Raw genomic sequence first — 15,593 nt, 5'->3', positions numbered from 1 at the left:
GAGGAGGATGGCGATGATGGTGAGGAGGAGGAGAATGGTGATGGTGGTGATGATGGTGAGGAGGAGGATGGTGATGATGGTGAGGAGGAGGAGGATGGAGATGATGGTGAGGAGGAGGAGGATGGTGATGGTGGTGATGATGGTGAGGAGGAGGATGGAGATGATGGTGAGGAGGAGGAGGATGGTGGTGATGGTGAGGAGGAGGATGGAGATGATGGTGAGGAGGAGGAGGATGGCGATGATGGTGAGGAGGAGGAGGATGGCGATGATGGTGAGGAGGAGGAGGATGGTGATGGTGGTGATGATGGTGAGGAGGAGGAGGATGGCGATGATGGTGAGGAGGAGGAGGATGGTGATGGTGGTGATGATGGTGAGGAGGAGGATGGAGATGATGGTGAGGAGGAGGAGGATGGTGGTGATGGTGAGGAGGAGGATGGAGATGATGGTGAGGAGGAGGAGGATGGCGATGATGGTGAGGAGGAGGAGGATGGCAATGATGGTGAGGAGGAGGAGGATGGTGATGGTGGTGATGATGGTGAGGAGGAGGATGGTGATGATGGTGAGGAGGAGGAGGATGGAGATGATGGTGAGGAGGAGGAGGATGGTGATGGTGGTGATGATGGTGAGGAGGAGGATGGTGATGGTGGTGAGGAGGAGGAGGATGGTGATGATGGTGAGGAGGAGGAGGATGGTGGTGATGGTGAGGAGGAGGATGGAGATGATGGTGAGGAGGAGGAGGATGGTGGTGATGGTGAGGAGGAGGATGGAGATGATGGTGAGGAGGAGGAGGATGGCGATGATGGTGAGGAGGAGGAGGATGGTGGTGATGGTGAGGAGGAGGAGGATGGCGATGATGGTGAGGAGGAGGAGGATGTGGTGATGGTGATGATGGTGAGGAGGAGGATGGTGATGATGGTGAGGAGGAGGAGGATGGCGATGATGGTGAGGAGGAGGAGGATGGTGGTGATGGTGAGGAGGAGGAGGATGGTGATGGTGGTGATGATGGTGAGGAGGAGGATGGTGATGATGGTGAGGAGGAGGAGGATGGCGATGATGGTGAGGAGGAGGAGGATGGTGGTGATGGTGAGGAGGAGGAGGATGGTGATGGTGGTGATGATGGTGAGGAGGAGGATGGTGATGATGGTGAGGAGGAGGAGGATGGTGGTGATGGTGAGGAGGAGGATGGTGATGGTGGTGATGATGGTGAGGAGGAGGATGGTGATGATGGTGAGGAGGAGGAGGATGGTGGTGATGGTGAGGAGGAGGATGGTGATGGTGGTGATGATGGTGAGGAGGAGGATGGTGATGATGGTGAGGAGGAGGATGGAGATGATGGTGAGGAGGAGGAGGATGGTGGTGATGGTGAGGAGGAGGATGGAGATGATGGTGAGGAGGAGGAGGATGGTGGTGATGGTGAGGAGGAGGATGGAGATGATGGTGAGGAGGAGGAGGATGGTGGTGATGGTGAGGAGGAGGATGGAGATGATGGTGAGGAGGAGGAGGATGGTGATGGTGGTGATGATGGTGAGGAGGAGGATGGTGATGGTGGTGAGGAGGAGGATGGTGATGGTGGTGAGGAGGAGGAGGATGGTGATGATGGTGAGGAGGAGGATGGTGATGGTGGTGATGACGGGGACAGTGATGGTCAGAATGATAATGTGGGAAGCCAGCATGGGGCCCAGGACAAAGCACAGGGGAAAGGAGCAACGGGCCGCAGTGAGATCTTCACACTGCTTGGGGTGCCCCGGCCCAGAAGACCTGGAGCTCCTCACCTGTGCTATAACTCCCCCTCCCCCCTACTCCTCCAGTGATAGCGAAAATCATTCCCAAATGCATAAGCTTTCGCCTTGTAGCTAGCTCTGAAAACAATCAGCCCGGCCATTTTGTTTTGGGGGCAGATAATAGCATATCACCAAGAACATATGCTAACAAAAGCAGCAATTCTTTATCCCATCTCCAGACAGAAAGAAGAGGGACAAACACTCCCCAGAGAATAAGAATGGATCATTAAGTGCCAAAGGTCCAGCATGAAAGAAAGCCAAGCCTCAACATCTGTCCGAGGCCTCTTCCTACCTTCACTTACTGAAACGAAAGACACCCAAAGAAGGCAAAGCAGGGCGCCTGGGTGGCTCAGTTGGTTAAGCGGCCGCCTTCGGCTCAGGTCATGATCCTGGAGTCCCGGGATCGAGTCCCACATCGGGCTCCCTGCTCAGCGGGGAGTCTGCTTCTCCCTCTGACCCTCCCCCCTCTCATGCTCTCTGTCTCTCGTTCTCTCTCTCTCAAATAAATAAATAAAATATTTTTAAAAAAAGAAGGCAAAGCAACCACCACATTATGTCTCCCACCCTTGGACGCTGAGCCAGACTGTCCAGGCTGCGTCACCAAGCATGAGATTGGCACTGCATGACTGAGGATTTTTAATAAAGCCTTATTCCTGCCACTGCCGCCCCACGCTTTGGAGAGGGCTGAGAGAGAGAGAGAGCACGCCACCAGTCCTGCCCACCCACGCCCTGCCTTGGGCCCACGGTTGGGGCATAGGCTCTTCTAGACATCCCACGCTCATTCTGGCAGGAGTGACTCTACAGCCCCACCATGTAAATACAGAAAATTGTACGATGTTGGAAATGCTTTGTTTTTAAACCCAGGTGATTGATTTGGAGAGGTTCTCACTTCCCTCCAAAAATGGATTGTAGCACAGCAAAGAGAAAGGATGGGAGCGACAGCGAAGGGTGGGAGCTGTCGCCAATTCTGCTTTCTGGAAATGTCTGTTAAATGCACAGGAAGGAAGCAGAGACTTGAGCACTTTGCTGCTGGAGGGGGAAAACAGTGCTATGATCCCTACACACTGCCGCAGAGAATCGTAATCCTGCCGGTGTTCCCCAGAGTCCCTGGGCCCACTGGCACACTAGCACGCTCGCAAGCCAACGCAATAAAGGCTTCCAAGCCCCCTAGGAGACGGGATCAAGAGGTTGGAGCCTCACTGAGTCTGAGAAATAACCTACCTAGATCTGAGGAGTGACCTAACCTAGATCTCTTTGTGCAGCCCCCCAAGTTCGGGGTCACCACGGCTGTGTCAGCGACCCTCACAGAGGCTTCTGAGAAGACATGAGCTGGGCAATCCAAAATGGCAGCTCCCTAACCTTCAAGTCATGGCCCCCACCAGCTCCCTTCTAGGAGCCTTCACACACATTCATAGGCTCTCACATCAAATGCTTCGCTACTACAGGCTGGCTCAAAAGATGCCTAATAAACCCGAATATGAAAAGAAATCCTTAGTGGCAGAGGAGGCACGCCACCCAAGAACGTTTAAACAGCAACAATGGCCACCACTTAGCACAGACATGTGACCAGCCCAAGACTCCACGGCTCTAGGTCCACGTTCCATGTGATAGTCCAACATGGCCCCGGAACCCCTTCATAAACGTAAGCAAACTCGGGCTCAGAAAGTGTTAGCCAGCTAATAAATGACAGAGCAGAGCCTGACTCCAACCCAGGTCTGCTGGACCCCAACATCTGTGATCTTCCGAAAGAAACAAGACATTCTTGCTGTCTACCAAGAGAGTTCTCCACCTCGGTGGGAGACAGAGACCATTTGTGTTTTCTGTTTGGTTTTGTTTTTTACCTCTATAGGAATGTTTCTTTTTTTGGTTTTTGGTTTTTTTTTTTTTTTAATTTTGTTAGTTAACAGACAGTGGAGAGAGACCATTTGTGACCTGGTGGTCAGACCCAGATCTACCTGCCCACGCTGCATATACAATTTCTGTGACTCAATTTGCAATCTGTAAAATGGGGTCTCCTCCTCTGCTTTTCCTTAAAGAACAAAAATAACCCAAGAAGGGAAGTTCTGAAATGCACAAGCCAGGCAAGTGCACTCCCCTCCCAGGGCCTCTGTCTGTCTACCTCCCAGGAGACCTCTCTGCTCCCACGCACACTTGCGTCACTCCTACATGGTCAACTGTGAGCCAAGTCCTGGGGCAAACGAAGACACGCCATATACCGCTCATGCCCTACAAGGAATTTCCATGGCTCGGAGGCCATACAAGAAAAACTGAACATTACTCTGGGAAAAGCCCCAGAAGGCAGATCCTGACTACCAAACGGGGAGGAGAGAACGAGACCTGGCTTAATTTCTTAGTTCTTCTACTTCTTGCCCACGGCTTGGGTGAGTTGGGTGTGCTCTGGGCATCCTGGATTTTTTTGTTTAAAAAATTAGTTTGACCCCTTTTGCCTTACCCTGTACTTTAAATTCGAACCCCCTGCTGGATACTCAGGAGCTGACAAGAGAAATGGGGGGAAGCAACTTCACTGAGTGCAGTCAACAGGCCCTGTATGTACCCTAGGCGCCCACGCCGCACTAGGGGAGGGATGGGGGCCAGAAGGGTGCAGTCACTGCGTCAAAGAGCTGGCCAGCCCTCCGGCAGGCAAGCACCCAGTCTCTTTGATTAGCCTGAGGGAGCAATCAATTCTCACTGGAAAACTCCAGGAAAGCCTCAAGGAGGAGGCCCTGGAGCCAAATCTGTAAATGAGAGGCAGGAAGAAAAGGCAAATCTAGAGACAGAAAGCCCATTGGTGGCTGCCTGGGGGTGGGGGCGGGGACAAAGAGCGACAATAAACGGGCCGGAGGGCGCTTTCTGGGGTGATGCAAAGGTTCTAAAACTGGATTGTGGTGACAGCTGCACAATTCTGTAAATTTACCGAAAAGTACTGGATTGTGCATTTGAAATGGGTACACTCCACGGTATATAAATTATATCTCAATAAAGCTGTTAGTTAAAAAGATTTCTTTTCCAAGGATGAGGAGGAGTTTAGCAGATAAAGAAGTCTGGGTGGGAGAGAAGAAAGGCAGGTGTTGGGACAGTCTGGCTACCCTCACCCTCCCAGTCCCGCCTCCCCCCGACACCTGCACCCCTCCCAGCACAGCTGAGAAGGTTAGTTCCCAGAGCCGCCCCCCCACACCCTAGCCCAGGGGAGGAGCTTCCCTGGAGCACTTGTCAAGCTCTGAGGGCTCCTCTGAGGGTCTCCCCAACCCCTAGCCCAAGCTGGGCTTGGGCAGGGAGGACGCCTGTGTCGGGCTTTCAGAGCCCTGCTTGGAGCAAAGCGCCCAGCAGGTGCTCCGAAGAACACTTACTGAGCAAGAACATGAACCTGGGGTCGGGGGTGGCTGGGGGGGGGCCAGAGTGCAGAGTGAGAGGACAAAATCTGTTTTCCACAGTAACCTGACGACAGCAATGACTCAAGTGGAAGGGGGGCTCCAGGGTAAGGGATGAGAAAGCTCTGCTCTGTGGGAACAGGAGCCTCGGGGTCGTCGGAGAGGAGGGGCTAGGGCAACAGAGGACTGACCGATTCAGGATTTCCAGACAGACGAAGAAAGGGAAAGAGCCCAGAAACACTCCTGAGGTTTCTAGCTGGAATGAACGAGTAGGCAAGAGGCATTCACTACAACAGGTAGACGGACCCGCTTGGGGGTGGAAGGACGTTCTGGGCTCTGCTTTGATGTGGAGCAGGTGGAGCCCGCACGTTGGGTCTGAGCATGGGGAGAGCTCAGGTTTGCTCACCTGCCAATGCACAGACGTGAGCCCAGGTGAAAGGAGAGCACTTAGAATGTGCCTGACTAAGGGACCTCCCTGGCCGAAAGAGGCACAGGGAAGATTTCAGCTGGGGCAACAGGGTACTGAGGCAATCGAGGGAGACTTGCACGAGAACCATGCACACCCCTGAAGCCTCCTTCCTGTCTGCAGAATCATGGCAGCTTTATCCACGGAGTACAAATTGAACTATCCTGAGTGTTTCTTAGCCAAGAGTCACAGACCCATCACTCGCTCCTCAGAAACTTCTCGTCGAGTGAGGCAGGTGGGACTGACGCCAGCACCCCGACCCGTCTCCTGGCTTGCTGCCAACCTGAGCCACACCCCTCAAGAGCTGAAAAGCAACAGATATCCGGAAAACACAGCTGCTGGATTAGCAGGTGCGGGGGCGCGGTTGGCTTATAAAGGTAAATGAAGGGGCGCCTGGGTGGCTCAGTCGGTTAAGCAGCTGCCTTCAGCTCAGGTCGTGATCTCGGGGTCCTGGGATGGAGCCCCGCATCGGGCTCCCTGCTCAGCAGGGAGTCTGCTTCTCCCTCTCCCTCTGCTCTTCACCCCCCCTCATGCACACTCTCACTCTCTCAAATAAATAAATAAAATCTTTAAAAAAAAAAAAAAGGTAAATGAAAAGAGCCCCGAGAAGACATCTTTGCACACCTGCAGCCAGCAGGGGAAGGCTGCAACAACAGGAGGAGCCTGGGATCTCTCCGAAAGTGTCTTTAGTTAGTCATGCCTCATAAATGCAGAGATACGAAGCTTTGCCTCTGCAATTCAATTATACTTGAAAGGACATGGCCAAGGCAGGGCTCTGTTAAAGGATTTACTGTGCTTTCCTGATGATAAAAAAAAAAAAAATTCTTTAGACTTGCACCTTGCTCATCAGTGCCTAAGAAATGTTCACCTGTCAAACCGTATTGATTACCGGAAGTTACATGAAAACCCATGCCACTAGATTCCAACCATTTTTTTTTTTTTTTTTTTTTGGTGGAAAGTGATTTGAAAGAAATATTTTTCCCCATGGTGCAAGAGTCACCGAGACAGCCCCTACCTAAGCCTGCTTTGCTATCTCCATATCATTTGCTATCACCTATCATTCCCTCATTAGAAACTCAACCCAAAGGGAAGAGGGCAAGAGCCACAGGAGATGCACAGCCTTACGTGGGGGCATGAACACACCAAAGAAACCCAATGAGACCGTGGGAGAATGGTGAATCCCACAGTAGAGGGAGCGCGATTAAGGTTTATAACTGCCCTTCTTCCACAAACACAATGACATCCGGGGCTGACAAACTAGCAAAATACACATAATCCCCCATCAAGCCCGGGCTGGCGACTCACAAATTGGAAGCATTATCCCATAACAAACAAGCTTGGTTTAGGGCTTGCTGGCATGCTAAATTCTAACACAAACCTGATCCTGATCTAGATAAAATTTCAGCTGCAAAATAGCTTACTCTGTGGTGCCAAATAACTCTGGGGCTCCTTAGTAGTCTCCAGGATTAACACCGGTCCCTAAGTGACCTGGGCACTTTACCACTTATGAGTGGCTGGCTATACAAGGTCCCAGGATAAGTTGGGGGAAAGGACAATAGGCATAAGGGGGAGACAAACTGCCTAATACACGAACGTTTAATAGGGTATTTTTATGGGAAAAGGCAACCCTTGGAACTGTGCACATGGAGCCCCAAAGGCAGTGGGTCTGAGGCCCCTGGAAAGCACTACTGCTTTACCAGATGAAACTCCAGAGCAGCCCCAGGTAGAGAGAGAGCTCTGTAAGCAGGAGGCCCCGGATGGGGACTGTGCGCGAGGGCGAGTCCACTCCTTGTCACTCAACAGCTTGTATTTCTAATTCTGCACAGCCCAGTGGCCCAAAAGGGGCATTAAGATAAAATTCTGAAGGAATTAGTCCAAGCTCCTTTATATCTCTTAGAGTTTCCCTCTAGAGGGCTTATTGGAAACGAATGGATCACCGGCTAGGGTTTGGGCAAATCTGTTCTTCTGGCGGTTTGACCTACTGTTTCTCCATAAGTCTGCGCTTCCAGGCATCTGATTCCCAATGCCGGGTGTCCCGAATTATTATCGCACGTTGACATCTATTTTTCACCTTACAAAAAGCACCCAAGTGGAACCCAAAGGGAGAAGGCAAGGCTAAAAATGCACCACATCCCACGGCAAGTGAGAGGCAGAGCCCCTGGGCCTTCCCTCCAGCACATTATCCAATAAAGCCTCAAGAGCTCAGTAATTACAGGCGCTCTCAAAAGTGAAACAGAAATAGATCTAGGGCCAAAACACTGGTTTGCTTGAGACAAAGGGCTGGTTTTAAGCAGGAAAATACAAAACAGCCACCCCAACAACAAACAGCCCAGCTTTTGGTCTGTCTTCTGAGCTGAGAAAGCCAGCCTGATTTTTTTTTTCCTTCAGTATTATTCAATCTGATTATGGGAAAGAGAGTAGGATTCAGATGAAAATCCCTTTTCTCCTCCAGGATATAAAATCATCTTATGCAACAGAAAAAGCAGGTTTCATTCTAAGTGTGCCCCTGACACCAAATCGGATGAAAACTTAGCTTATCCAAGTCCCCTGGCCTGCCATCACCACTGAGACCTCAGCACTCGGGGCTGTCAGAAGACAGACCAAGCAAGAGCCTTCTGCTCCCGTTTCATAAAAGCCTGCAAAGGATTCCAGCTTCCCTGAGCACACCCACCGGGACCAGGTGATCCCGGGAAACACATCCCATACCTACGCACAGCCCAGCTGATGATCCCCAAAATGGGCCCCGTGCCCATTCCATGCTGACACTCCATTTTGAGAGCGTCATGCACCATGAGGTTGGCTGCTGCCTTCCTGAAAGGTTATTTGTTTTTCTGACTGGGAAGGGTCCTGAGAGGAAGAAAGAAACCACAGCGATGGAGGGAAGGAATCACCAGCTCTGGCAGAAGGCAGCAGGGCGGCCGGGGCCAGCTGGCCCTGCCGGGTCTAGCAAGCGCTATGCTGCGGTTGGCAGGACTCTCCCTGAGAGTGAACCGTGGTTAGAGGGTGTGCACGTTCACTGCAGTTCAGTGTTACGTAGTAGTAGGCTTCAAACTAAATATTTTAAAAATTAAGGGGTAGGACTAGGAGGAAGGATCCCACACGCCCTCGGGCTCCTGCTTAAGGCTGATCCAAGAGAGACGCGGTTGGATGTGTGGGGGGAGGGGTCGGAGGGTGTCCAACGCCGAGGCCCAAGGCAGCACTTGCGGTCCTGGCAAACACCCTCCTCTAGGGGGACTCGGTGCTGTCGGGAGTAAAGGAGATGGCCTTCAGCTTGACCAGGCCCGGCCGGGATGCCCTGGGAGCCCGAGGTCCGTCTCTGCGGGGAGCGCCACTTTCACGCCCTGGCTGTCAGACTCTGCAAGCTGCAAGCCCGGGGACTAGGCACTTGTTGAACAAAAAGGCTCCCGACTCCAGCAGCCGCCGCAGTCGGCCAGGAGAGGGACCCCCAGCTCGGGCGCGGGAACCTTCATGGCTGGGCGCTGCGCGCTCCTGCACACTCGAGGCGGCGCCGCCCGGGAGGTGCGGCGAGCAGGCGGCGCACCCGGCAGCCTAAACTTTCTCGAACCTCGGTGCTTCGCAGTTAAGTTAGGGCCGTGAGAGAGGCACAAAACACGCGCGGGGGGCAGAGGATGTAATAGCCCCACCCACGATAAAGGGAAAAAAAGGATTAAAAAATGAGAGACACTAATTCAATTAACTTAGCACCTACTATGTGCCAAGCACCGGGCCAAGAGCTATCTCTAGTGCGTTCTCATTTTAAATGTCATGGCAGACCCCTAGGGAGGACTGTCCCCATTTGATAGAGAAGCAAACCTCAACCAGAGAAGGTGGCGTGTCTGGCCCAGGTCGCAGTGCGGGTCACGGCGAGGCCAGGGCTCCTAACTCCGGATCAAGGCTCTGTCCGTCGCCCCTCGGCCTAGTAAGGAGGGCGCAGATGGCCGCCGCGCCAGCCCCCTACCCTGGCGGGAGCGCACCTGCCACCCACGTGGGCCTCGCGGACCTGCCCCCCAGCGGGGCTAGCCCAGGCTGCCCCAGAGGCCCGCGCTAGCTCCTTTGGATCCCAGCTGTCCGCGGAGCCCCTGGAGCTCCGCACTGCGCCGGCCGGCGGGAGACAGAGGGCTCCGCACACAGGGCTGGACCGCCCACGCCCACCCCGCCACCCGCGCCCCACGCGCAGCCGCTCACACCAGCCACCCGCCCCGCCAGCCGTCCCCACCAGCAACTGTGCCCGGACACACAATTCCACAAACGCAACCCCAAAACATTACACACCCACTGTACACACGGATCCCCACGAGGACACGCCATTCCAGGGACACACCACCGTCCGCGGTCACCCACAACTCCACCACGCAGACAAACACAGGCACCCCCAACACACACACGCGCGCGCGCGCGCGCACACACACACGCAGAGAGCCCGGTCGCAGCTCACACCGGTGCACACGCCTGCACTCTCCGCAGACAGCCGCCCCCCGGTTGCCCTACCTGCTCCGGCGCAGGACGCGGTCCGCCGGCTTCCCCAGCCCAAGTTCCGCGCGGCTGGCGCTGGGGCGGGCGCGGGCCGCTGCCTGGGACTAGCGCGCCGAGGCCGGGAAGGGTGGCTAGGAGCGCGGGCCTCCGTGCGCCCGCAGCCTCCGCGCCGGCCCTGCGCTCATCGCCTCCCAGAAAAACAAAAGGAAGCCGGCAGCGAGGGAGGGAGCGAGCTGGAGACGCCCGCCCATCCGCCGGTCCGCCCGTCCGCCGCCTGCAGTCGCCGCGGCCCGCCTGCCAGCGCCGGGAAGGAAGGGACTCGAAGGCGGGACCCGGGAGGCGGGGGGCCGGGGGCGGGGCGTGCGGCCGGGGCTGCGCTCAAGTTCCTGCGGACCCGCCCCCGCCCGGCCACGCCCCCACACTTGGCTCCGCCCGCCCACCCTGCTTGGGTCGCGCCCCTGTCCCCAGCCACGCCCCTTGCTGGCCCTTAGGTGCCGGGCCTCCGAGTCTTCCAAGCCGGGCCCCCTCACTTGCTCTGTAGTGCACTCTCCGCCCAGTCTAGGCCCTGACCCGCTCCCAGTCCCGGGTGGATTTCGGCGCAGGAGCGAAGCCGCGCACCGGTTCCGCCTCCCTAACCCTTGGCCTCTGGCCTGCTGGTGTGGGAGAGGCGGGGAGGCGGCACCGGGAGGGGCCGGCTCCGCGCCCACTCCCCCGCCTCCCCGGTCCTCTGCAGGAAGTGAGGCCCGGGTGGCCCAGAAAGGGAAGAGGCCGGAGTCGCCCCAGGCCGTCTCCCGGGGCCCTCTGGCACCCTCACCGCCAGTCCCCTGAGCAGATACCAGAGACCTTCCCTCGCCTCTCTCTGGGAAGGAGCCGAGGACCGGGAGGAAGGACACCTGAGTTCCAGTTCTGGTTGCCCTTTGCCAGTTCTGGGCGATTTGGGCAAGTCCTGAGACTCCCGCGGGCTTGGTTTCCCCACCTATAAGAGGACGGGAGGAGGGGCGGGCTCCTTCGGGCCCCTCCCTCCCTGACATGCTGTGGGTCTTTAGTCTCTGCTGAGGAAGGGACTTGGTGGACATCTCGCTCCCAGGACAGGCGGCCTGGGAGTCAGGGAGAGACAACCCTGTGTTTCCCATGGACTTCCTCTGTCCCCCTCTGAACGCACCTGCCTGAGAGCGAAGGAAAAAGGGACTGTGCTTCCCAGAGCCCCTCACCCCAGTAACTCTTGGAAAATCTGGGCCCTGGAAAAAGCAAATATATACACACACCCACCACTACCACCACCACCCACCCCAAACATCCCAAAGAAAGGTAACCACAGAAACAGCCCTGGTTGTGGAGCTGGGTGATAGCGTTAGCCTGAGACAGACTGTCTTTCCTGGCGTCTCTAGGGGAAAACTCAAATCCTCCTGCAAATCCTCCTCCACAAAAACACCGGAGTGAACTCCCACTACACGGGGAGGCTGCTGAGAGGAATGCTGGTGGGCGGCTTGGGGGGGAATAGCTGGGCTGGCAGGCCAGGTGGTCTGAGAGCCCAGACCCCTCTCTCAGCAAGCGAATGGCGAAACCAACCCCGGAGGGAGTTAATCTCCTAGGCAGCCCTGCTGTGGGGATTAAATGCAATAATGACTGTGAGCATCAGCGGTAAGGGGCTGAGGTGATGTCACACGGAGTGGCTCTGGTATCCAGGGCCAGCATCTTTCCTTCTCAGCAGACCAGGGGCCAGGGTCACTGAGCAGCTTCCCTGTCATCTGTCTGCACAGAGGGTGGGGTTACAGGTGAGAAGCCCCTAGCCACGTGTCAAGCCCAGGCCCGTCGGCCTGGGTGACTGCGGATACTGGGTTAACTGGCATAGGTTATGTTCTGCTGTGGTCACACATAAGACCCACCTCTCACTCAGGCTGCAGTCTGGTGCTAGGTCGGAGGGCACTGGGAAGACTCCTCACAGGCGCTCAGGAACTCCAGCCTCTTCCATCTCGAGATTCTTCCTTCAGGGTTTCTGAGGACATCACTGGCCCCTTGCCTTCCAGCCAGCAACAAGGGAGGAGATAGTGCTGGGGGGGGGGGGGCGAAGAGGGGGGGAAAGGGGTCATTGGGAGCCAGGCCTGGAGGAGGCACACATCACATGGGTCCATATTTAAGGACCAGAATTAGTCACGTGTCGCTACCTGGCTGCAAGGGGTCCAGGAATTACAGCCTTCCTCTGGGCCCAGGGGAAAACCGTCTTGTTGGTGAACACATCATGATGTCTCTGCCACTGACTCAGAGCACAGGTCTCCCCAGTTCAGTCACAGGACAACAGATAGACATCCACATAGAGCATGATAATCACCGTCATCGAGGACTGAGCTCTAGCTAGCTGTGACCCCCTGCAAAATCAGCTCGTGGGGAGAGGAACGGCTCACAGAGCAGGTGGCCGTGTCCCTGGGCCTTGAAAGATGAGGAGGAGGGGAAAGTATGGGAGACCCAGGGTGAGGCTGGTGGAGGGTAAGGAAGCTCAGGGAGAGTACAGAGCTGGACTGAGGCAGTCCTGGACCCCACCTATCAGTGGACCTTGGGGCCTTTGCCTCCGCAGGCCTCTCCCACCCATCTGGAACCTACCTATCCCTCAGGGCTCGGTTCCGATTTCACCTCGCCCTCTGACATCTCAGCTCTCGGGCACTTCTCCCTTCCCTGAACTTCTAAAGGAGGAGTGTCTCCCTCAGGTGAGATACAGCCTGATCTCTTCCTTTTGTTCTCGCAGGGCATGTAGTAGTTACTCAATAAGTACTTTTGAATTTAATAACCTAGAGCAAAGCAAAAAGCAAATTCAGGGTACGGTGTTGTTAGTTTACTGGGGTCGCCGTAACAAAGTACCACAGGCAGGCTGGCTCAAACCAAGACATTTATTGTCTCGGAGTTCTGGAGGCTGGGAAGTCCAAGCTCAACGTGTCAGCAAGTTTGGTTCCTTTTGAGGGACCTGAGGGGGAATCTGTTCAGGTTTCAACCCCTGATTTCTGTCAGGTGGTTCTTGGCTTATAGATGGCTGTGTTCTCCCTATGTCTTCCTTCATCTTTCGTCTGTGTGTGTCTGCCTCTGTGTCCAAATTTCCCCTCTGCGTAAGGACACCAGTCATATTGGATTAGAGCCCATTCTAATGACCTTGATCAGGTGCAAAAACACTGTTTCCAAATAAGGTCATCTTCACAGGTACCAGAGATTAGGACTTCAACATCTTTATGGGGGAACAATTCAACATAACAGGTGGCCTGCTGTATATACAATTTGTCTTCCATACCCTGGCTGTAAACACTTTAAGTCAGGAATGAGTCTCATTATTCTTAATAATAACTGACTTAGGGCGCCTGGGTGGCTCAGTCGGTGAAGCATCTGCCTTCGGCTCAGGTCATGATCGCAGGGTCCTGGGATCGAGTCCCCGCATCGGGCTCCCTGCTCAGTGGGGAGTCTGCTTCTCCCTCTCCTACTCCCCCTGCTTGTGCTCTCTCTCTGTCTCAAAATAAAAAAAAATAAAATAAAATAAAATCTTTTAAAAAATAATAATAATCATATCTGACTTAGTTTTATGACCTTACTGTTTTTGAAGCAGTTCTATTTCCAATGAGATTATCCCCATGTCTTACAGATGAAAACACTTACACTTGGAGAAAGGAAATGACCAAGGACGTGTATTAGCATCAATGGCAGCCAGGTCGAAAAACCAGATTCAATATCACTGCGCTGGGCCCACACTGGCTTTGGAAAAAGTCCTATTAAAGAAAACAATTATTTGTAGTTCTTTGATGAATTTGAGTGTGTATCCTACTAAGGAGTTTCTTTCCAATAAACCTGGTTCTAGCTCACAGACCCCTGCTCCTGAATGCTTGAGGAAGTGAAGGCCCACTTGTCTCCAGGTCCTCTTTTGACTCTGGTCCTCTGTGCTATTGTAACTACAGAAGGGAGAAGGGTGGCGGCTGGGAATTCAGTGGGCCATGCTCCCTTAGGCTGGATGCAGCACGTCTGGCTGCCCACACCCTCCCTGACCCCAGAAGCTCAAACCAGAGGAAACAGAGCTGGTGACACCAATAGCAAGACTCGCTGGGATCACTGGATCCTGCCTCGGGTCAGTATGGATCGGAGGTGGGGAAATTGGATGATGAGGCCACCTTGCCTCTCCCTGACGTCCACCAGTGTTCATGAAGGCCCCTGAAGCAGGTGCTATGACCCATGCTCACCTGGGGAGTGTGACTCAGAGGCACATTCGGATAGATCTCCCTTCCGCCTTCCCCCTTGCAAGCTCCGAGGGATCAAGATAAACTAGAGTGCCCCTTCTCCTAGAGCAACCCCCTGCTATGGACTGAATCGTGTCCCTCCGAAAGGCATACATTGCAGCCCTAACACACCCAGTGTGCCTGGATTTGGAGAGAGGGCCTTTAGGAAGCAATTAAGGTTAATGGGGTCATAAGGGTGGGATCCTCATCCAATAGGGCTGGTGCCTTTATAAGAAGAGGAAGAGGGAATGAGATCTCTTCCTCTCTCCACAGAGGCCATGTGAGGACACAGCGAGAAGGCAGCCATGTGCAAGCTGGGAAAGGAGCCCTCACCAGATTCTGAATCTGCCAACACCTTGGTCTTGGACTTCCAGCCTCTGGAGCTGTGAGAGAGAAATGTCTGCTATAAGCCTCTTGGTCTCAGGATTTTGTTATGGTGGTGCAAGCTAAGACATGCCAATATATCTTCTCATCTGTTTCCCACCCCATCTGCCCAGGTGCCCCCCTCAAGACTCAAGGCTGGGCCCCAGGACCCAGTTCTCAGGACCAGGGGCTTTCAGGACCTTGTTTTGTTCCTTGAGCAGTGCATCGCCCACTTGCCCCTGCTCTCCGAGGAAGAAGGTGAGGGTGTGGAGGGGAGCCTGGCTTGCCGGTGAGGGCTCAGGAGCTGGGCTGTCTCTCAACATCACCCAAGGTACGCTGCTGAGGTGCAGGGGAAAGTGAGTGGGGTTCCGGGGCAGGCAGGCCTAGAGGCAGGTCTGGCTCCGGCAGTCACGGGCATGGGGATCTTGGGAATAACTCCCTTCCTCCTTCCCTCCCCCCTCCTCCCTCCTTCTCCTTTAGCGGGTCCAGAACATTCCCTTCAGCAATTCCAGCTGAGCCCTAATCCAGGGTTCCGATTTCCTAATATGTAAAATGTGGCTATTTGTGTCTCCCTCGGACTAAAAGGGGCAGTGCATGTAAAGGGCCTATGGCATGATAGATACTGGATAAGTGATTTGGACATTACCTTCAGCATCATCAGCAGCATTACCAAAGGCTGACAGACTCAGTACAAATGTATAGAGGAAAGCATCCCGTTGAATCTCAGGAGAGCCGGGTTCTAGTCCCAGTTCTGACATGTTCTAGCTGTGTCACCCGAACAAGACACCTAACCTCTGGGAGCTTGTTTCCTCAGGACAGCGCTGCCCACAGGTGACCAGGGCGGGGGGAGAGGGTCAGGTGCACCAAGGATTTGAGAAGTGGCCTGGGACCCTGTTGA

General features: G+C 54.6%; 1 protein-coding gene across 3 annotated transcripts in view; it reads right to left on the bottom strand.

The window, feature by feature from the left end:
• HPCAL1 (hippocalcin like 1) overlaps positions 1-10,407 on the bottom strand; it is a 109,862-nt gene extending 99,455 nt beyond the window's left edge. For 2 of the 3 annotated variants that reach the window (XM_027623960.2, XM_027623964.2), the window contains exon 1: positions 10,104-10,407. The gene's annotated coding sequence lies outside the window, so the exon portion shown is untranslated. Of the gene's footprint in view, positions 1-9,887; positions 9,928-10,103 lie in introns of those variants that run through there. The other variant, XM_027623962.2, reaches the window with a different exon arrangement.
• Between the last annotated feature and the right edge of the window lie 5,186 nt (positions 10,408-15,593).

This window comes from Zalophus californianus, chromosome 8, assembly GCF_009762305.2.
Source record: "Zalophus californianus isolate mZalCal1 chromosome 8, mZalCal1.pri.v2, whole genome shotgun sequence".
Lineage (NCBI taxonomy): Eukaryota > Metazoa > Chordata > Mammalia > Carnivora > Otariidae > Zalophus > Zalophus californianus.
This window is presented reverse-complemented; position numbering and strand designations above follow the sequence as displayed.